Raw genomic sequence first — 21,633 nt, forward strand, 5'->3', positions numbered from 1 at the left:
CATTTACTCAATCAATCGATATTTTCTCCACTGCCGATTTTCCATTAACCCCACTGTGGCCCCAGCACGACCTCATCAACGTGTTCTTGATGGCATGCTTCCTTGCGTGTGGTCTTAACCCTGGGTCCCAGAGTGTTATCATCTGTCTCTGTTCCTTTAGACTGGGAGCCTCCAGAGCACAGGGCCATGCCTCCCTACTAAGGATATTCCTTCCGGAACATACGTCTCTGATGTCCATGCGGGGCTCCGCCATGGCAGGCCACCGGCCTGGGGTCCGTTGACTGGCCAACCGAATCACTGTATCCAGAGGAGAGAAGGGCTTCCTCTTGCTACAGCGCTCACAACACTGTAAGATGCGAGTTTGTCCTCCTCTTCTGTTCAGCCCTGCCTACCCCCACCTCCCTTACAGCTTCAAGGGAAATCATGCCTTTGCTTACTGGACTGTAAAATGGAGCTGAAAATCTTCATTGGCAGAATAAATACCAGATGTCTTGCAGTCTTCTGAGGCAGAACCCTTGCCCAGACCTGGCTCCTGATGGCCAATGAATACTCTGTCATTTGTGTTTTGGAATTAAGAAAACTGAGTTCGGCATGTTTCCTACCGTCACAAGGAGCAGCGAATTGAATCGGTGCCATTGTAAGCTTGATGGTTGTTGCATAGATAAAGCCCTCATTAAGTCCCTCAAGAGAAGAAAAGAATTTTATTTTGAAGATAGAGGAGTTGGGGGGGGGGGTGCTTCTTGCTTGTCAGCAGTTATTAACAACAAAACAGTAAATGGAGGAAATAATTAAATAACCGCACTCCCCCCCCCCATCCCCCCACACCTCGTCAAGGGGCTGGGTGAGTTTTTAATTAGTGCTTCGTTTTCAATAAATCTGTATCTGTACGTGGTGCTGATTCTTTCCTGGATAAGGGAAAGATAATAATGAGAATCCTATTTTTCAGTCCCACACTAAAGGGATGCCTAGTATATTTAATCATGCTGTAGAAATCCTGGCAGCTTTCTCTGAGCCCAGCCTCTGCTCTAATTACATTTCTAGATTTTAGTAAATTGAAAGGGAAAATGTAGGAACAAAATAATTAAAACCGAAGAGGAAGTGCATATTAAAAAGGAGAAGCTGTTTAAAATTCTTCCACACGGTGTTTCCAAGGACATCTACAGTCATTTAATCAGATCCACACCAAATCAAAGCCCTTTGTACAGAAGCTGGTGGATCACATCTCAGGTGGGCGGTGTGGTCCCCACAGCAGAATGGGAGCCTCGCTGCACCAGGCTACAGATGGGGATAGGACTCATGTCCTTCCAGATCTCGGGAGGCTCAGGGCCAGCCTGGACAAGCTGCTAGGACAGACTCACTAGCCCCGCGGGGTCCCCTCCCAGGTCCCAGGCAGAAACTGACTGTATGACATTGATTAGCCCCAGCTGTAAGGGAGCTAAAGGAGGCTGTCGGTGCCTCCAGTTTCCTTTTTCTGCACCCCTTCCCCCTTCTATGCCTCCCCCTCCGAGGAGTACCCATTTTCTTTCTTCCTTTGCCCGCCTGTGAATCCTGAAGAGAACAGGAAGGGAACAGCCTCAGGGACACCCAGGAGTCAGTTACTTGAGCCCGGTTACTGAGTTACCTGCGGGCACTCTTGAGTTTTCACCAGCACCAAAAAACCTTGCTGGCTTCAGCCGAAGGAATGAATGTTTGTTGAGGGTGGTGATGAGTGAACTCAGCCTAATAGGTGACACAAGCTCTTTCTGTTTCCAGCAAGGGAGGCCCAGTGGCTCACAGCCCTGCGGAATTGAGGACCTCCGTCTCTCGATCATGTCTGAAATACAGTCGGAGCAAGCTCTGGGAGCTTGGAGTGCTTTGTGGGTGATTCCTAGGACGGCTGAAGCTGGGGGACTGTGGGGCGTGCTTGTGTACTTGAAAGTGGAAAGCGGCCTGGCAACTGTCAGGGGTTTCTTCCCCCCCTCCCCCCCCCCAAAGCTCTGCTCACTGGCTCCCAGCCTTCCCTAATGAATGGACACACCAGCCACCTGGCACCGGGGCACATGTGGCAGGAAACAAGCGAGCACAGTCTCCTGGAGACAGTCCCACGGCAGCAAAGCTTCCGGAAGCTGTTCCCAAGGCAGGGCCCACGCCTTATCACCCCACGACCTGCAGGTTCATCTGGTTGCTCTTTTGGGTTCAATGCCTCTGGCATTTGAGAGTGTGTGTGTGTGTGTGTGTGTGTGTGTGTGTGTGTGATGATACTATCTCAGTGTGGAAAAGAGACAATCCCCGCTCCGGGTTACCTGGCCGGATTCAGGAAGAACAATTTTTGAAAGTTGAAGCTAAAGGAAAGAATTGTAGCAATAACAAATATTCCGTCATGGACCTTACCACTCTAACGTGGAGAGGACTTTTTTTCTCCCAGGGCCAAGAGGCTGAGGCTTTTTTTCTTTTCTTTTTTTTTATATTTCTTTATTTTTGAGAGACAGAGTGAGAGTGGGGGAGGGGCAGAGAGAGAGGGAGACGCAGGATTGGAAGCAGGCTCCAGGCTCCGCGCGGGGCTCGGGGCTTGAACCCACAGACCGTGAGATCATGACCTGAGCCGAAACCGGACGCTCAACCGAATGAGCCACCCAGGCGCCCCAAGGCTTTTTTTCTTTTAGTCAACTCAAGAGTCGTTGATGGCCCTTGGGAGCTAGGATGTGGAGCCGACTGGGGACCCAGGTGTCCAAGACAACAAACTGTCATTGAATCTGCTTCCTTTCAGTTAAGCCACCTAATATGCCCGCCTTGCCCCGAAAGCACGGTCCCTCTTGATCGTTTCCAAAGGCCAAAATTTAAAAAGCTACTTAAAAGTCTTCAGCATTGTCATAAAGTCCAAAGGCGATTTTACTGACACAAAGTTGGTTGGAAAAAGTGAGGGAACGCAAGTTACGCTTGTTGCTGATCCATAAACTGGTTGCAAATACACGTCGCTACTGTTAAGTGCCTCTCTTGTTACGCTGCCCACCCTGATCCCCCGTTAGTAGGCCTCTATTTGGTCCTCGCACCTCCGCGCAGCCCGCCGAGCCGGGCACGTCACCCCCTCCGAGTTCCCGCCTCTTTCTTGTCAGGCCCCTCCTTCTCCTCAGATTCCCCTCTCCCCCCCCACCCCCCACCCCGTCCCCCGGCCCTGGGGAGACGTCGGGACGCATGCGCAAGAGGGGAGGTAGGCGGAGTCTTGAGGAAGAGGGAGGAGGGGCAGGAGAACGCAGGGAGGGGAGAAGAGGGGCGGAGGCCGCGCGGGGTGGGGCCCGGCGGGTACGCGCTCGCTGCGTCGACGTGCTGACGCCATGACGCCCCGGCCGGTGTGTGTCGGTGTGTGTGTGTGTGTGTGAGTGTGCGCGCTCCGAGTGTGTGTGTATTTGTGTATCGGCGGTCCCGCAGGTCCCGGATGTTGCGGACAGTATGAAGCGAGCGCAGGGGGACGGGGACCAGCAGCTGTCGCCGCCGCTCTCAGGTGAGTGGGGGGAGGAGAGTCAAGGGAGAGGGTTGTCCTGTCGGAGTGGGGGGGGCGCCTCCCTTAAGAGGTGACTGGCCCCCCACTACCCCCCCCCCCCCCCCCCCCCCCCCCCCCCCCCCCCCCCCCCCCCCCCCCCCCCCCCCCACCCCCCCCCCCCCCCCCCCCCCCCCCCCCCCCCCCCCCCCCCCCCCCCCCCCCCCCCCCCCCCCCCCCCCCCCCCCCCCCCCCCCCCCCCCCCCCCCCCCCCCCGCCACACATATACTCTTCTCTGTCCCATATCCCACATCCTGGGTTACGTGGCCTGGGAATGCCAGAGCCTAATCAGCCGTTCCTTCTCCCAATCCCAAGCATTCAGGAGACACAAACGCGCCCCCTGCCTTCAGCACCCCCCCCATCATTTTCCCAGCCCCATCCCCCTTGCCAAATAGTGAGCTGTCGCCTGCGGCGAGATGGGTGACTGCGCATGCGCGAGTGTGAACGAGCTAGGGGTGCTTGCTCGCTGCCCCCGGGGCGCATGCGCATCGCTGTGTTGCAGGGACCTGCGGGATAAAGAGCCCCTTGACCATGCGCCCGCCTCTTTCCCAGGCAGTGGGCTGCCCCATAGTGAGCCTGTTGCTCCTATCCGAAAGGGAGAGTGTAAATGATTCGAGGGACTTCCTGACAAAGCACTATTCGCATCTGGTGTTGCCCTAGAGACTCCCAGGCTACAAACGCCTTCCAGAGCCAACCGTGCCCCACGCTGACCTTTCTTTTGAAACTGTCACTGCAACTTCTAGTTCCAGCATTGCTTCCCCCCCTCCTCCATCGTCATGTTGTACCTGTAATACAAACATCCCCTAAACTTACGAGTAGGTGCCTCAACCCATTCAGTTATTCTGGTAGGGGATTTTGGTAGCCTTTCTTAGGAGGACTAAGGGTCACAGAAAAGAAAGTAAGGGTGACTGCCTTTTAGCAAAATTCTTAATTATCTGCACAGAACTAGATAAAGATAGAGATAAAGAGAACACAGTGTAAGGGTTAGAGCAATAACTGTAAATCAAGACGTCAGGGTTCTCTCATCTCTAGCCCTCCCAGTTCGTGTGACCTATTTGCCTTTTTTTTTTTTTTTTTTTTTGGTATAAGATCTTCCTTTAAAAAAAAAAAAGGATCTTCCTTAGCGCTTTCGTTTTAGCTGTACATTATTGATGCTCTGTGAACATCACATGAAAACAAAAGTGATCGGAACCTACTAGTGGACCATAACTTACCCAGCGGAGGTTTTAACTTTAAGCAGTGGGAGTGATAGTTCTTGCACATTTGCAAAAACAAAGAGCAACATAAAACAAGGAACTCAGGAATATTTCAGTGATCTAGGACCTAGGTTTTCGGTTGGCAGATTATTCACGGTCCTTCATTTGCTGCCGTGTTGCCACTCTTGGCTACTTTGCTGCTGCTTACCTTTGCCCTCAGAACAGGGCGAGGAAATGGTAAACTCTTAAAAATAGAAGGTTTGCTGAGTAGCATTGAAATGAATAGCTGACTTGTTGGGAGGGGGCAGCTTTTTTGTGTTTTCTCAGTTTACCTTTGCCAACCCTGTTTCCTATCTGGATAACGGGATGGATGGGGTATGTTAGTAAGCCTTATTTTCTGTTTTCGTTCCTTTGTTTTCTTTCTTTGGTATTCTGTCAAGGCTTTTTTCAGCTGCCATTCTTAACTGCAGGACCTTATGTTTTGGGGCCTCAGTGTGTATATATTTTTTTCACTTCTCCTTTTAACTGTGGCCTTTGCATGGTTCAGTTGTCTTTTGTGCTGTTTTCTGTTGCCATCGTTACAGTGGGACCCAAGGGACGACACAGAGGAAGCACAGGAATTTGGGGGGCATAACTCATCCTGTTTCCAGGGAAGGGCTGGAGATTCATCTTCTATGTGTGAAGAATGAGGGCTATAAGTTCTTGTGATCGCTCCACACTTAGGGTGAGGGTGGTTGTTTGCATTGGCACTTTGGTGACTTCCGTCAGAGCTCTTCATAGTGGTTAGTGTACTGGGAGATGTTTGATGTCATCAGGTTTTGGTAAAAACCTTGAAACAAAACTATGGGGGTAGTAGGTAGGTATCCATCTCTCAGGAGGCGTCTGTCCTCTCTGATGCTTTGTTTTTATCTGGAAACATTTCATCTGGTTGAATTTACTGAAGCCCTGTTTAACGTTTTTGTGGAATGAAGGCATGATTGCTCTTAGGATTAAGAGGAGCATCATTAATTAATTTGCATTGGTGCAGAGCCGTGTTTCCAAATGCTATGTAAAATGGGTAACGTACACATGAAACAAAACTCAAAAGGTACATAGAATCTTCCTTCTCCTGCCCTCTTTTCATCTGTCTAGTTAAACTCACCCCCCCCCCCCAAGGAAACTGTTGTTACCTGTGTCTTGTTTACCCTTCCAGAGATAGTCATGGCTTTCAAAAGCATACACAACTATGTACTGTTTGAAGTTTCTGATTTTATTTACTGTTTTACACAAACGGTAAGACACTGTAGCCGTTATTCTGCATTTTGCTTTTTTTTACCTTGTATATCTTGGCCATCATTCCATAGAGCAATAGAGTACCTCTTCCGTTTTGAAAGATGACAGATACTCCCTTGTATAGATGTACCATCATTCAGTCAGCTCTTATTGTTGGATACTTAGGCTGTTTCCAGGGCTACAGTTAATTCTTTGTGTGTGCTTTTTGTGTACATGGGTATCTTTTGGGTGAATTCCTAGCAGAAGTGCTGGATCAGAGGATATATGCATTTTTAATGTTGTTAGATACTGCTGAGTGACTCACCATAGAGGTTGTACGAATTTATATTCCTGCCAGCAGTGAGTCGGCCTCTTTCCTCACCAGCACTGTTATCAACATTTTTTTTTTCCTTTGTGCAGTCTTTTAGCTAAGGTTTCAAGTTCATCATGTAGCTTGTTAAGCCTTATTACACCCAGGAGTTGTGGGTACATAACCGTGGCCGTTTTTGCAGATGGGAGTGGCCGGGGAAGATACTGTTCGACTGAAGAGTCATGTCATGAGAATAAAGTCATGTGCCTGGATAACACGGCATGTCCATGACACCGCTTGCAGGACATGTACAACCTCTGCTTCCTTTCATTCTTAGGTGCTGGTTTCTTTTTGCAAAATCCTGTAAGCCCATAGGTGATGTTCCATGATCTTTTGATAGCTTTGACTCAAAATTGTTTGTAGAGGAGAACTACCATTGCGTTGAGGAATTGAAAAGCTAACCCAGTTAGTTAAAGGTACTTTACCAAGTGCCTTCACAAAATACCGGTACTAACACTTTGTTTTTAACTGTTGGTTTATTTATTTTTGAAAGCGGGAGGGGAAGGGGCAGAGAAGGAGGGAGAGAGAATCCCAAGCAGGCTTCTTGCTGTCAGCGCAAAGCCCGACGCGGGAATCAAACTCCCAAACCCTGAGATCATGATGTGAGCTGAAACCCAGAGTCGGACGCTTAACCGACTGAGCTGCGCTGCCTCCCCGGGTACTGGTACTTTTTAAAAGTCTGCTGATTGCAGATACTTCACTGTGAGCTGTGAGGAAATAGAAGCGAATTTAAAAATGTCTGTGCCTGAAGGAGCTCATAGTCTTGGAAAATCAAATCTACTAAGTACGTGAAATAGTAAGGGAACAGTTAGAATGGGAACAGTAATACACTGTGTTCCATGTTGAGAGGACTTTGTGAAAGAGCGAGTAGAGGAGAATTCCTCTGGGAGGCCTTCCTGGAGGAAGCGCATTTTGAGCCCTCTCCCTCCCCTCCTTTTACAACTGTTTGTGTAAGAAAATTTACCCGTACAGAAAAAGTCAAAGAATAGTACAATGATCACCTTTATACTTATTATACCCTAGATTCCACAGTTCATTTGGCTGTATTGGCTTAATGTATGTGTGTGCATGTGCCTTTATATGTATAATATATAAATTTTTATTTTGCAGATATCATGACATCCTAATACTTTTGTACTTTAAATGCTTTAGATGCATTTTCTTAAGGAGACCGTTTACCTAATTGTTCTTAAGATACATTGTCACAGATAAGGCAATTAACGGTAATTTCCTAAAACCATCTAATACCCAGTTAATGTTTAGATTTTCCTGGTTGTCTTGAAGATGACACTTTTTAGCTGTTGGTGTTTTTTTCTGCAAACACGTATCTTTAGTCTTTTTACATCTCCAGTAGTTTGTTTACAAGCTACAAGAAATTGCCTTTGTGAAGAGACCAGGCCGTTTCCTGTGATTGTTTCCTCACAGTTTCATTTAATTTGCGCCTTTATCATGTATTTCCTACAAACTGGCATTGAAGTCTAAGACGTGGTTAGATGCATATTAAACACTTTGGGTAAGAATTCTTCGTAGGTGTTGCTCTGTACCTCATATTAGGTCATGATAAGAGAAACATAATGTCATAATATTGCATTATTAACGATGCTGAGTTTATTTTATCATTTCTTTAAGATGATAAATACCAGATCTCCAGTGTAGACATTTTTTCCCATTTGTAGTCAGTCATCTGTAGAGTGATATTTTGGAGCCATACTGTTCCACTTCTCCGGCAGTCTTTCACTTAATGATAATGATCCTTGTTTGCACCAGTTATTTCTTTGGTTGCTGCAAAATGCTGATTTTCTCATTCTCTTCCTTTTACATTGATTAGCCTTCGATCTTTCCCTCAGCAGTTGGAAATAATTCTAGTGTCTACCAAAAGTTAGGTAAATTCTTATTTTCCCTTTAACAGTTTTCTGAGTAACAAGGTGGTATAATAATCACCTCTAATGGTGGCAAGTGATTTGTTTCTTTTTCTAGCTTTCTTTACTCTAGTATCATTATAAATGCACGGACTTTAATTTATTTCTACATGTTACTGACAATTACAGACATTTCTTGGAGCTCAAAATGTTCCATATTCGCCCTGTGGGAACCTTTTAAGCTTGGTGGATGAGTGCCTCCTTGCCCTCTAGTCCAGGAAGTTCCTGCCTCACTTTGTGTTTTTCCTGTCCCAGTTGTGGAGCCCTCATCTTCTGTGTGCGTGCGTGTGTGCGCACGTGTTTATGTGATATACATATGAGATATATGTATCTCATGTTTTCTTCCCTTCTATTATGTTGTTCATCTCCCTATAGAGCTTCTGAAGCCAAAATCTAAAAACTGCAGATGCCTTCATTTTAATACAATGCACCTAGTGTTTGAATCACTTCTGTGCCACTGACATTGCTGGATTCTGGCTCTTAGACCTTTGTCTTGAATGCACTTTGTGAAAAACAGGTAGTACCTCTGAAGACCGCATTTCTTCTCCCCACCTCCCCAGTATAAGGTTAGCCGGAGCAGAGACTGGGGATTTCTTCTCCGATGAGCAACCTTGCTTTTTCCCCCCCGAGATGAAAGGTACACAAAATGGAATTTAGAGACCGAAATTGTACTTGCGAGCTTTCTTGGAGATGTGGGGTTTTGAGTGTCCCATAAAAGCATCTTTGTGTAGATATACACAAGTATGTGTTTGTCTTTCCTCCCTTTTCCTCATTTATACGTTCCTCTGCACAGTTGGAGCGTTATGTAAGATTATGCTGTGATAGCATATTTTTTTTCATTATCACTAGATTTTCATCATAAAAAAAAGGAATGAGACAAATTGTCCTTAATTAGGGAAATTTTTCAGTTAGGCCATGAACCCTGATATCTAGCTGTTTTAACTCAAGGTCTGCAACAGCACTGAATCCTGTGGATTTCTGTCATGTAGTGTAGACTCAGGAGAAATGTTGGTACATCCACAGTGTTTTCTTAAAATCCATCACCCTAATGAAGATTAATACAAACAAGAGATACAGTAGAGCTGCATTCTAAAGCTGGTTTTAGGGGCTGGACTAATTCCTGCCTTAGCAGAAAATGCTTTATTAGACTCTTACCATGTGGCAGTATTTTGAGTCATCTTACTGATTTCAAGTCACTCAAAGGCTGGCAATAACAGTATTCTGATATTTATCTGAAATCCTTTCCCTTTGTTTGTTTTTTTTTTAAACCATCTTGTCGTATTTACTTCCAGACTTAATAAGGTTATTCTCAACCTGGTTTCGTAACAATACTGGCCCTATATTGAATTCTGGTCTTGTATTCAGGGAAGCGCACCTGTTCCTTGTGTTTGTTTTCGGGCACGGTGAATCACTCTGAAAGGCTACACTGACACGTTTGCTGCTAAGATCCAGTGGCTTCTTTTACTTTTGTTTTTGACAAGCTTCCATCATAGGAAAAAGGATTCTAAAGTATAGCCTCTTCAGGAAACGCTTGGGCCTTCATTCTTACAGCCGTAGTCATGTTTTACTAGAATTGGCAAGAGTTGCCCGGCTGCTCTGTGTGGCAGAGCTGGTCATGCTGCTTTGGGAGAGCCGGATGCAGACAGACCTCAGAGTGGGAGTTAAATGTTCAGACAGTAACCCTTCCTTGCCCGGGAAGACCTTTATTCCTGACTGTTGCTGTCTTTCCTTTTTCTTTATATGTTTGTTTATTTATTTTGAGAGAGAGAGTGCACATGTGCATGCAGGGGAGGGGCAGAGAGAGACGAGCGAGGGAGAATCCCAAGCAGGCTTTGAGCTGTCAGCGCAGAGCCCGACATGGGGCTCCATCTCACAGACTACGAAATCATGACTTGAGCCAAAATCAGGAGTTGGATGCCTCACCGGCTGAACCACCCAGGCGTCCCTCGACTCTCTCTTTCTGAGCTTGGCACAGATCTTCCTGCTGTGGCACCAGCTAAATTAAAGAAGGGCTTGCAGTTCTCTGAAAGCCTCCAATCCCTCTTGTCTGTTGCACCTGTCTGTCTGCCTGAAAAAAAAAAAGTGTATGTCATCATTCATCTTAATTTGAGATTTACATAATGTTTGGTATTTAGAGACAGGTACTACTTTCTGCTTCTGTCATTTTGACTACTTTAGATACTTCATATGAGTAGAATCACCGTAGTATTTGTCCTCTCGCATCGGTTGATTTCCCTTAGCCTAGTGTGCTCCAAGGTCCGTCCCCGTAGTGGCACGTGTGAGAATTTCCTTCCTTTTTAGGGCTGAATAATCCTCCGTCGTACGCATATGCCACATTTTGTTCGTTCATTTATCTGTCAGCGTTCACTTGTGTTCCTTCCACCTTTTGGCCACTGTGAATCGTGCTGCTGCGAACACGGGTGTCCGGACGTCTCTGAGATTCTGCTTTCAGTCCTTCTGGGTGTATACCCAGAAATGGAGCTGCTGAATCGTATGGTAATTCTATTTTTAATTTCTTGGAGGAACTGCCATACTGCTTAATGTAGGGGCTGCACCATTTTGCATTCTTACCAACCGGGCACAGAGGGTTCCCGTGTCTCTACATCCTCACCAACTCTTATTATCTTCTGGGGTGTTTTTGATCGTAGCCGTCCTAAGGGTATGTTTACATTTTTTTAACTTAATTTTATCCTTTATCGAAACTAAGTTTTAAATTTTAGCGGAGTCAGATTTATTATGTTTTTCCTTCAGCATGTGTGTTTTTTGTGTCTTAAAGGAGGCATCCTCCCCTCTACTGAGATAACACTTAGATCCTGTATTTTCTTCTAAAAGTTTTAAAGTTTCACATTTAGGTTTCTAATCCACCCAGAATTTATTTTGATGTTCGGTGTGAAGTAGGGATCTAATTTTTTTTTTTTTTCCCATATGGATAACCCTGCAGGAGGGATTTAACTTTTTTTTTCCGTGGGGATAACCCAGTACCTTAGCATCATTTATTGAATAGTCATGTCTGCTCCTTCCTACTTTGTAATGCCACTTCCGTGCTTCTAATAATATGATGGTTTGTGTCTGCATTCCTTATTCTGTAACATCGGTCTGTTTGCATGTCTTGCACTACAAGATTTATTGTTCATATGTAGTCTCCCCGTCTTGTTCTTTTTCTGTTCATCAGCCTCCTTGAAAAACCCTGTCAGGTTGGTGTATTTTAATGAAGCCATTTGCTGTCTAAAATACATTGACATAATATATAATAGCCTTCTCCAAAAAGAAAAAAAGAGAAAACAAAAAACAACAACAAAAAAAAACACAAGCCATCCTTAATCCAGCAGGTGACCATTAAGCTGTCTCTTGTTCTGAATGAGCCTATAATTTCCATTCAAATTTTTGTTTTGTTGGAGTGATTTTCATTTTTGTAAAGGCACATGATTTTCAAATGGAGGGAACCTTGTTATCATTTGGTGTCTCAGATAAGAACACCAAATAAAACACTCTTGGTAACAGTACTGAAGTTCTGTGGTGTTAAGGCTTTCTTGAGCATAAGGAAAAGAAACCTATTTAAAATAACAAGTGAAAGACTTAACCAAAGAAAATAGTTGTCGTAGAATCCAAGGAAAAGCTGAACCACAAGACCTCAGAAGGGGCTGGAACCAAAACTTCCAAGGACTTCAGCAATAAGAATGAATGGACTCTAGTGTTCTGCCGTAAGCAGACCTCAGTATCCATGAGGCTTAATTCAGATTCCTGAATGATGTCTGATTTGGTCAGTCTAAGGCATGAGTTTCCTTGGGCCAGATGCCTGCCCCAGGTTCGACTCTGGTTGAGGATCGGGGAGGGAAGATTTGGTACAAACAGCAGTTTTGGAGGTGGCCGGAATCAGAGACAGATTCTCTTAGGGCAGTGTTTGCCTAACTTTTTAGTTGCAAGGTTCTATACTTTAAAGAATTTCTGAGGACCCCAAGAGCTTTTGTTTATGTGGTTTATATCTATTGATATTTACCAAACTAGAAATTAAAATTAAAAACTTTTTTAAAAGTTGCTTAAAAAAATCTATTTCACGTTAGCATAAATAATATATTTTTATGAAAAATGACTTCGAAAAATCAGAAGAGTGGTTTTTTTTACACTTTTGCAAATCTCTTAAATACTGCCTTAACAGAAGATAGATTTTCATATCTACTTGTGTATTTTCAATCTGATGTGATATTTTTTTTTAATGTTTATTTTTGAGAGAGAGAGAGAACGAGCACACATGTGGGAGGGGCAGAGAAGGAGGGAGACAGAGGATCTGAATTAGGCTGTGTGCTGAGAGCAGAGAGCCTCATGTAGGGCTTAAACTCATGAACCATGAGATCATGAGCTGAGCCGAAGTCGGACGCTTAACCAACTGAGCCGCCCAGGCACCCCATGATTGATAGTTTTCATTGAAGTATTTGAAGAAAATATAATCACAGGGGATAAATAGTTGGAAAAGGGAGGAGTATTTGCAGACGGTTGTGTATATTCTCTGATACTACACCAAAACTTGACAATTGGTAGTTTCTTATCAGTTAAGTTGTAGTGTGGAATCTGAAATCATTGATGTTACTGTTATACTAAAACCCACTGGTCTGTCTTGCCCTTTGAATGGGTTTTTTGTTTTTTGTTTTTTGTTTTTTGTTTTTTTCAACGTTTATTTATTTTTGGGACAGAGAGAGACAGAGCATGAACGGGGGAGGGGCAGAGAGAGAGGGAGACACAGAATCAGAAACAGGCTCCAGGCTCTGAGCCATCAGCCCAGAGCCCGACGTGGGGCTCGAACTCACGGACCGCGAGATCGTGACCTGGCTGAAGTCGGACGCTTAACCGACTGCGCCACCCAGGCGCCCCTGAATGGGTTTTTTACCCATTCATGATTTGATAATATGCATTGGTTGTTTGGGAAATACTGATTCACTGAGTTAAGCAGGTTTTCTAGATGACACATTTCATAATGCGGTATTAAAAAAAAAAAAAAACCCTTGCTTAGTATCACCACCTATTTCATTAGAAAAGTCTGTAAGTATTGGGAATCTGTCCTGCAGCTACAAGATTGCCAAAATTCTAACTTTTGAGTAAAAGCTCGGAACTTCATCGAGAAAATTTGTTGCTTCATCAAGAGCGTTCTTAAGTGAAATTGACTTAAAAAAACCCAGCAGTACGTGATGGGGAAAGACACGTGACTCTAGTACAGTTTGATGCCGCCGTTAACCTTGATTTATGCTAAAGCACCAGTAGTTTTGCCCATTGTTGATTTTGTACCACCAGTGCAAATGTCAGTGCAGTGAAAAAGGCAAACAATTTCTTAAGTATTATGAAAATCGTTTCAATTTCCTGGACTTCTTGAAAGGGACCTCCAGGGATCCATGGACTCCATTTTGGGAACCACAGCCTTATGAGAGCGTGTGCGTAGGGAAACGAAGGCCTGTTGCTCAAAGTACAAGTGTTTCATGGTAGAATTTTACTGCATTGCTACCGCTGTTACTTATCATTTAATATGGTGCAGAAATGAATAGAATACTTTAAAAGATCATAAAAAGTTTCAGATTTCTTACTGAACAGAAATGTTTCCCTAGTAATTACGATTTTCAAACAGCAGAGTTTAAGGTACTCAGATTTTCAGCCAGATATTCTTTCAAGTATGTGATAATCTGAGGGTAACCCGTTTTAATGTAGCTTATGGAATTTATGTCCTTATAGTAGCACATGCAGCTTAACATTTTTTTTCAAGCAGTTGAATACATTACAAAATCTCAGAGCCAAAGATTGCACTTGGGAAGATCTTGCCTTTTCAGAAAAGGCATAGAAGGGGAGGTTAAGGCTGGGAATCTGCCATTCCAGCTTTATATCGTTTGGTTATTAAAGATCTTGCTAAAGACAACCTCCCTCCCCCGCCTCCCCCCCACCTCCATTTAAATATGTTTTTTGATAGCGAAGGGAACAGTGGTGTTAAATGACTTCATTTCCACAACTATCTATTGAATGACTCTAAACAAAAGCTTTTATAAAACGTGGGAAAGGGGTATGTTCTGAAATGAGTGAGGAATTGAACCAGTATACCTATTTTGGTGTTTAGAAGAGGAAGGGGTCATGCATTTGGGGAAGTTGGGGTGGGAGTCAGGACTGTCTTTGTGAAGGTTACCTTTGAGCTGGGTTTTGAAGGGTCGGTATTTTGAAGGCTGGAATTTTGATTGGCAGAGATGGGAAGGGAATTCGGGCAGAAGGAAGGTCGTGGGCAAAAGTGCGGAGGTGAGGAAATGCAGTGTCTGTTGTTATAGGGTGTGTACTGGCAATAATGAACGGTGCAGTGTAGCTGAAGCAAAAAAAGAGGCCTGAGATAATAGGAGATAAGGTAGGAAAGAAATTGGCCCAGAACAAAGAAGGTCTTCTACTAAGTCTGGGCAGTTAGGCGTTAATGTGGTAAGCGATGGAGAGACTTTGAAAGTTTTTGATTGAATAATAACACAATCAGAGTGTACTTTAAGAAAATGGGTTCAACCTCATTCATTTATTAATTCATTCATTGACTTTTTGAAATTGTTCCTCTGTGCCACTTAAGCATGAAAAACAGTGTATGTCACTGTGAACCAGACAGAAAATCCCTATTCTTGTGGAATTTCCCATCTAGGAAAGGAGCTTCAACAAATAAACACAAATGTAGTTACAAACTACTGTAAATGTTAATGAAGGAAAGGAATAAATTACTATTGAGAAATAGTGGGGTACTTCAGGTTAGGAATCTGGGAAGGCCTTGCTGAGGAAGTTAACTATTAACCGAGTCTCTCTCCCCTCTGCCAAATGCTGTTGTAGGAACTGGGGATATACAGATATATAAGGAACAAAACAGACAAAAGTCCCGGCTCTCACAAAGTGCATATTCAAGCAGTAAATAAGATGAAATATATGGTATGTTAGAAGGCAGTACGTCCCAAGGAGGGAAATGAAGCCCAAGAAGGAGATACGGCATACTGGGGTGGGCACGGGGGTTACAGTTTTAGGTGGAATGGCCATGGGATGTCTCACTAAAGCACTACAAAGGTAATATTTGAGCACGTATCTGTAGAAGGTGAAGGAGTGAAGCAGAGCTCCAGACGGAGGGCATAGCAAAAGCAGAAGCCCTGAGGAATGATGTGCCTGGCATGTTCAAGAAACCAGCAAGGCCAGTGTGGCTGGAGTTAAGTGAGCCAGGGAGAAAGTGGTAGACACCGAGTCGGAGGTTAGTGGGAGCCCAGAACCTACAGAGCAGTGGTTCTCACCCATAGCTGCACGTTGGAACTACCTGAGGAGCTTGTAAGAATCCTGGTGCCCGGGCTGCAGCATGCACCACTTAAATAAGAATCTTTGCAGGCGGGACTCGGTGGCAGAGGCACTGGAGAAAAGTAGATGGATTTGAGAAGTATGTTAAAGAATCCATTTAATTATAGATTGAATGTGGGGGTTGAGGAAGAAGAGTGTCAAGAATGACTCCCAGCTTTCTGGCTCAAGCAGTTGGATGTGTAGAGGTGCCACTTAACTGGGATGGGAGTGGGAGATAAGAATGGGAGGGGTAGGTGTGGGATTTGGAGGGAAGATCAGAAATCAGGAATTCAATTTTAGACATGTTAAATTTGAGATGCGATTGAGGCTAAGTATAAATATGTTAAGTAGGCAGATAGACGAGTGGGGCTTGAAGTGAAGTCAGAACTTGAGGTAATAAATTTGTAAATCCTCTGCTTATGATGGTCTTAAAAGTATCTAAATGACATCACATAGGATAGATTTGATGGAAAGAACTGGAGGTGTGGAAACTGGTTAGCCTGTTCCAGCAATCTGAACAGGGATTGGTGCTCGTGTGAACTAGGATTGTGGTGAAGGGAAGAGAAGAGAAAGTTGGAGATTTGAGGCCCTGGGAGCCTGTGAGGAGTGGGGGTGGACAGTAGGCCAGGAATGCAAGACAGCTTTGAGATATCAAGCCTGGATGAATGATCGGTCTGTTAGCAGATATAAATTAGTCAGGAGGAGCTGCTTTGGAAAAAAAGATCGTGTTTGGCTTTGCATGTATTGACATTTAGGAGAGGCTGCCTAGCAGGCAGGCAGTTGAATCTATTGCACTGGGTTTTCGAAGAGCAGGTGAGGTTTGAAAGATACATCTAGGTCTCATTTATATGAAATTGATTCACCGTGGGAGCGGCAAACTTTATGAAAATAAACACCCAGAGTCTTTATCATAACCCGTTAGGCCCTCTGTGATACGGTTCCTGCCTGTTTCTTGTATAGTACTTTCCTTTGTTTACCGTGATCAAGCCGCACTGGCTTGCTTTGTATTTTTCCGGTATATCCAGCTAAGTCCTCCTTCAGGGCTTTTGCATTTTCTCATCTTGATTCTTCTTTTCCACTTGGTAGAGGGAAGAAGAGTTCAGAGAAAAAACTTCAGAAGTTGGTATCTGGGGAGCAGAGAATATTCCAGGAGATCCTTGCCTAGGTGTGAGAGTGTGGATGAGCATTTGAAGTAGAACGGCTGTGGGAGCCATTGAAGTTGAAATTCTATCGACACAAAGACCCCGAGTCTCATGTTGGTCTTAGTGTACCCCCGCACTCAAATCAAATTGGGTTGAGGCTCAGCCAGTGGTAGCTTCCCTCCACCTCGGTGGTCTGATGATGGGGTGGTGGTGGTGGTGGTGGTGATGGTTGACCTTTGGAATATAAACTTGACCTGATGCTGACTCGACTCATGCCGTCCCGTCACCGCTTACAGAAATGCCCTCTGCATAGGTGAGAAACTTCCTCCAGTGGAAGCTATTGGTAAATTGTTTCAGAAACTTTTGGCTTGAAGAAACAACATGAAAACAGCAGGGAAGTTAATTGCGTGTCGACTTGGATGCATTGTTAGGGACCGCTTCTCTTCATGAGCTGGTGTGTCGCTCCTTAAGTGGTGGTGATCGCAGTAACTGTGAGTAATGCACCACGCACACAAATCCTTAAAAAGGCGTGTGTAATTTCAAAACCTGTAGTGTATTTTTATTTAGAATAAAAAGCTTTGCCTTTTCTGATTATAAAATAATGGGGAAAATATAAAAAATAGAAAGAAAATTTTAAAAATTTCATGTCGCTAAAAATCTTAAAAAATTTGTTTTTGTTTTTTTTGTTTTGAGAGAATGAAAAAGGCTGGGAGGAGGAGCAGAGAGAGAGGGAGAGAAAGAATCTTAAGCTGGCTCCACGCTCGGCGCAGAGCCTGACCCAGAGTGCAGTCTCGTGACTGTGAGATCGTGACCTGAGCCAAAGTCCAGAGTTGGATGCTTAACTGACTGAGCCACCCAGAGCCCCAAAAGTGATCTTTTAAAACTCCGCAGAATTCTTCTAGACAGAGTTTTGTTGTATGAATGCACCATATTTGGCCAATTCCCTACTAATGAACTTCCTTTTTCTCTAGCTTTTGTTTATAAATTGTGCTATGATGAGCGTCCTTATACATAAATACTTACACACTGATCAGATTGATTCGTTAGGATAGATTCTGGAAGTGGAAGCAGAATTGCTGTGCTAAAGGGTATGCAAGCTTCCACTTTTTTCCTAGTCAGTCTTTAGATATTTTTAGTTGGAAAGATATTTAGACATATTAGAGGACATTTAAAAATCTATTTTATTGGGGCGCCTGGGTGGCTCAGTTGGTTAGGCGACCGACTTTGGCTCAGGTCATGATCTCACAGTTTGTGAGTTCCAGCCCCGCGTCGGGCTCTGTGCTGACAGCTCAGAGCCTGGAGCCTGCTTCGGATTCTGTGACTTGCTCTCTCTCTCCCCCTCCCCTGCTCACACTCTGTGTCTCTGTCTCTCAATAATAAATAAACATTAAAAAAAATTTTTTTTAATCTATTTTATTATTCTGTCAGCCATTTCCCCCTTTCCATCTGATAAGCTGTTTTGTTTTGTGTTGTAACTACCTATTCTTAGGTCTCACTAGACCTACCTAAAGAGAATTTGGGGGTAGGGAAGGACATACAGGTAGAAGAATTAAAATACTTGGCATCCCACGTTAATTATCAGGTTCTAAGTAACCCCCCCCTTAACTGCCAAGAAAGTGACAATAAGTATGATAGGAATTCAGAGGGAGCTGAGGTGATCAGGAAATGCTTAAAGGCAAGGCAGAACTTGACCTGGATCCAGAAGGGTAATATTTAAATAGGAGGTAGAAGAACATTCCTGGCTTTCAGAAGAGTATGACCAGATATGAGGAAGGCACACGATTGTGTGTATGAGCTGACACATGGGCTTGCAGTCTAACTGATAGACTAATTGGAGAGAAGCGTTCATGTTGTGGTGTCGTGGAGGGGCTTGTATGGGAATTAAGTTATGTCCCAGAGGACCAATTTTATTCTCAGCACATCTGAAGTTACTCAGTATGGAACTGTCAGATAAAGCAGATATACAGATGTGGCCCAACTTGAATGCATTAGAGTCTCTTTTTTTTTAAATTTTAATTTTTTAATGTTTATTTTTTGTGTATGAGAGAGAGACAGAGTGCGAGCAGGGGAGGGGCAGAGAGAGAGCAAGCCACAGAATCTGAAGTAGGCTCCAGGCTCTGAACTGTAAGCACAGAGCCTGGCGCGGGGCTGAAACTCACAAACTATGAGACCGTGACCTGAGCCGAAGTTGACTGAGCTATCCAGGCACCCCTAAACTCTCTTTCTTACAAGAAGCATAGGAGAAGGTTATTTATTTATGTAAGTGAATTATTTAAATAATGAACTTTCTATAGATCTTAAAAGTTCTTATAATAAAAAAGTTTTTGTAACTGTGTGTGATGATGGATGTTAACTAACTTTATTGTGGTGATCATTTTGCAGTATTACACGTATATTAAATCATTAGGTTGTACACCTAAAGTTAATACAATGTTACATGTCAATTATATCATAAACAAACTTCCCAGTACTTAAATATTTATTATGTAGTTTCACAGAAGAGTGGCAACTTTCATGGATCTCAGTTTCTTCTATAAAATCAGAGGTTTTTTTTTTTTTTAATTTTTTTTCTTAATGTTTTTATTTATTTTTGAGACAGAGAGAGATAGAACATGAGCAGGGAAGGGGCAGAGAGAGAGGGAGACACAGAATCGGAAGCAGGCTCCAGGCTCTGAGCCATCAGCACAGAGCCCGATGCGGGGCTCGAACTCACAGACTGTGAGATCATGACCTGAGCCAAAGTTGGACGCTCAACCAACTGAGCCACCCAGGCACCCCTATAAAATCAGAGTTTTTAGACAAGGTACTCGCTGAAGTACTTTCTGGTGCTGAGATTGCTATATAACCTTTCAAGAATACCTTGATTTTATGAAATAAATTGGCCTGCTGTGTGGCTGATAACCTTCTAGCTCCTTAGGCACAATAATGCACTCCCACATCTGTGAGAGCAAAAGTCTTTGATTGGATGATTGTCTCCTGGCTTCCCAGGTCTAGAATGATTCACCTTTGGAAATTCAGTTGTTCTCACTTTTTATTTCTAAATGGCACGTAGAGATTTTCATTTGAAAGAATTTTATGGCTAAGATTGAGCTTCAAGAGGATGCTGTGAGGTTGAGAGGAATTATTGTAATAGTCAGTTTTAAATTATCTTCCTGTAAATTATCCGTAGGGATTTATTTCATGCTGGCTTCCTCCTTTTATTTTGAATTCACTCCCATGATGACTTAAATGTATGGCTATGCTATGTAAATACATTTTATTATTAGTTTAGACCAGATACAATTTTGGATATGAATCTATAGGAAAAATTACATAATGCATTCCAAAGCAAAATGTTAAGGATTTCTTTTTTACTCTCTGTTTTGAATTTCTTATACCACTTTTTATCTCCTTTTGTGTGGATAATTGAGAACTGACTAGGACTTTTTAAACTCAGAGACTTTCTGTTTAAAGTACACAATCATTGGCGTGCCTGGGTGGCTCAGTCAGTCAAACATCCGACTCTTGATCTCAGCTCAGTTCTTGATCTCAGGGTCATGAGTTCAAGCCCCGTGTTGGGTTCTGCACAGGGCATGGAGCCTACTTAAAAAAAAAAAAAAAAGTAAAGTGCACAATCATCACAGGGTGATTGATGTATGGAAGTGTTGAATCACTGTATTGTATACCTGAACCTAGTATGACTGTATATGAACTAACTGGAATTAAACAAAAACTTAAAAATAAAGCGTACAGTGAGGTTCACAACTGATTCGTGGCATACTTTAAGTGTCTCCCACCTAGCATCACATTCTTTTCACTAAGCTGTGCTACCTTGGACCAAAACGTCTTTTAGAGAGACTCAAGGTAAACTGTCATAAGGTGACCACATAGCTCTTCTGACAAGCATTCTCAGGATGCTTTTAACATGATGCAGCCTTCAGAATTCAGGATGCATTCTGCAGTTTTGCAAGTAAACTGATCAGTGTCACCAGAGTTGATTGATCTCCGGGAGGAGTGGCTAAATGATCTCACATGGGGCTGACACATAAACCAGAATGCCATTTTATTAATGTACATTGAGGGGCGGTCTTTTCTGTGACCTAGAAAAACATGTGACTGCTCAGTCCATTCTCCTTCTAGTGTCAGGGTATTAATAGTAAAAACTAATAATCACTAATGTTTACTGCACGCTTATTATGTCTCAGGCACTGCTCCAAGCATTATACATGTAAGTAAATCATCTGATCTTCATAATAACCTTATGAAGGAAGTATTCTTACCTGTATTTTACAGGTGAGGAGTCTGGGGCACAGAGGGGTTTTTTTTGTTGTTGTTTTTGTTTTTGTTTTTAGTAACTCGCCTGAGATCATACAATTGGTAACTACTATGTTGTACTAAGCAAAAGGTCACTTGGTAAGCATAGAATCTTAGCAAAGGGAAGTAAAAATCCTTGAGGGAGGGCCATTTTATCTGGATCATGATATATTCACTCCTTCCTTTTTCAAACATTTATTAAGCACCTACTGTTTGCTGGGCACTACTTTGACACCAGGCTTATCAAGGTGAATATAACAGTTAAGTGCTACCCTCCTGGGACTCCAGTTTGGTGGGAAAGACAGATAATTACAGCAGCAAGAGATTTACACATTGAGAGACAGGAGCATTTAAATCCTACTTGGAGAGATAAGAATAGATGTTACAAAGGTGAAGTAAAGGCAGAATGGGTAGAGGAAACACTTTATGCAAAGATGTTGTGCCAAACACAGCTTACTTCGCAGGAATGAAACAAGAAAGCATTGCATTAATTAAGGTAATTATGTCTTGAACTAATCCAGCTGTTCATTGTGGGGATTAAGAGAAACAGATGAGTTTGAAATATATTTCTGAGGTAAAATTGACAAGACATGGTGATTGACTAAATTAGGGCGTGGGGAGTGGAGCTGGGGGTAGT

General features: G+C 43.5%; 1 protein-coding gene across 1 annotated transcript in view; it reads left to right on the forward strand.

Annotated features, from left to right (window-relative positions):
• Positions 1 to 3,225: 3,225 nt before the first annotated feature.
• LOC122485392 (speckle type BTB/POZ protein) overlaps positions 3,226 to 21,633 on the forward strand; it is a 67,888-nt gene continuing 49,480 nt past the window's right edge. Inside the window, exon 1 of the mRNA XM_043584126.1 lies at positions 3,226 to 3,478. The gene's annotated coding sequence lies outside the window, so the exon portion shown is untranslated. The remainder of the gene's footprint in view (positions 3,479 to 21,633) is intronic.

Source organism: Prionailurus bengalensis, chromosome E1 (genome assembly GCF_016509475.1).
Source record: "Prionailurus bengalensis isolate Pbe53 chromosome E1, Fcat_Pben_1.1_paternal_pri, whole genome shotgun sequence".
NCBI classification, from domain to species: domain Eukaryota; kingdom Metazoa; phylum Chordata; class Mammalia; order Carnivora; family Felidae; genus Prionailurus; species Prionailurus bengalensis.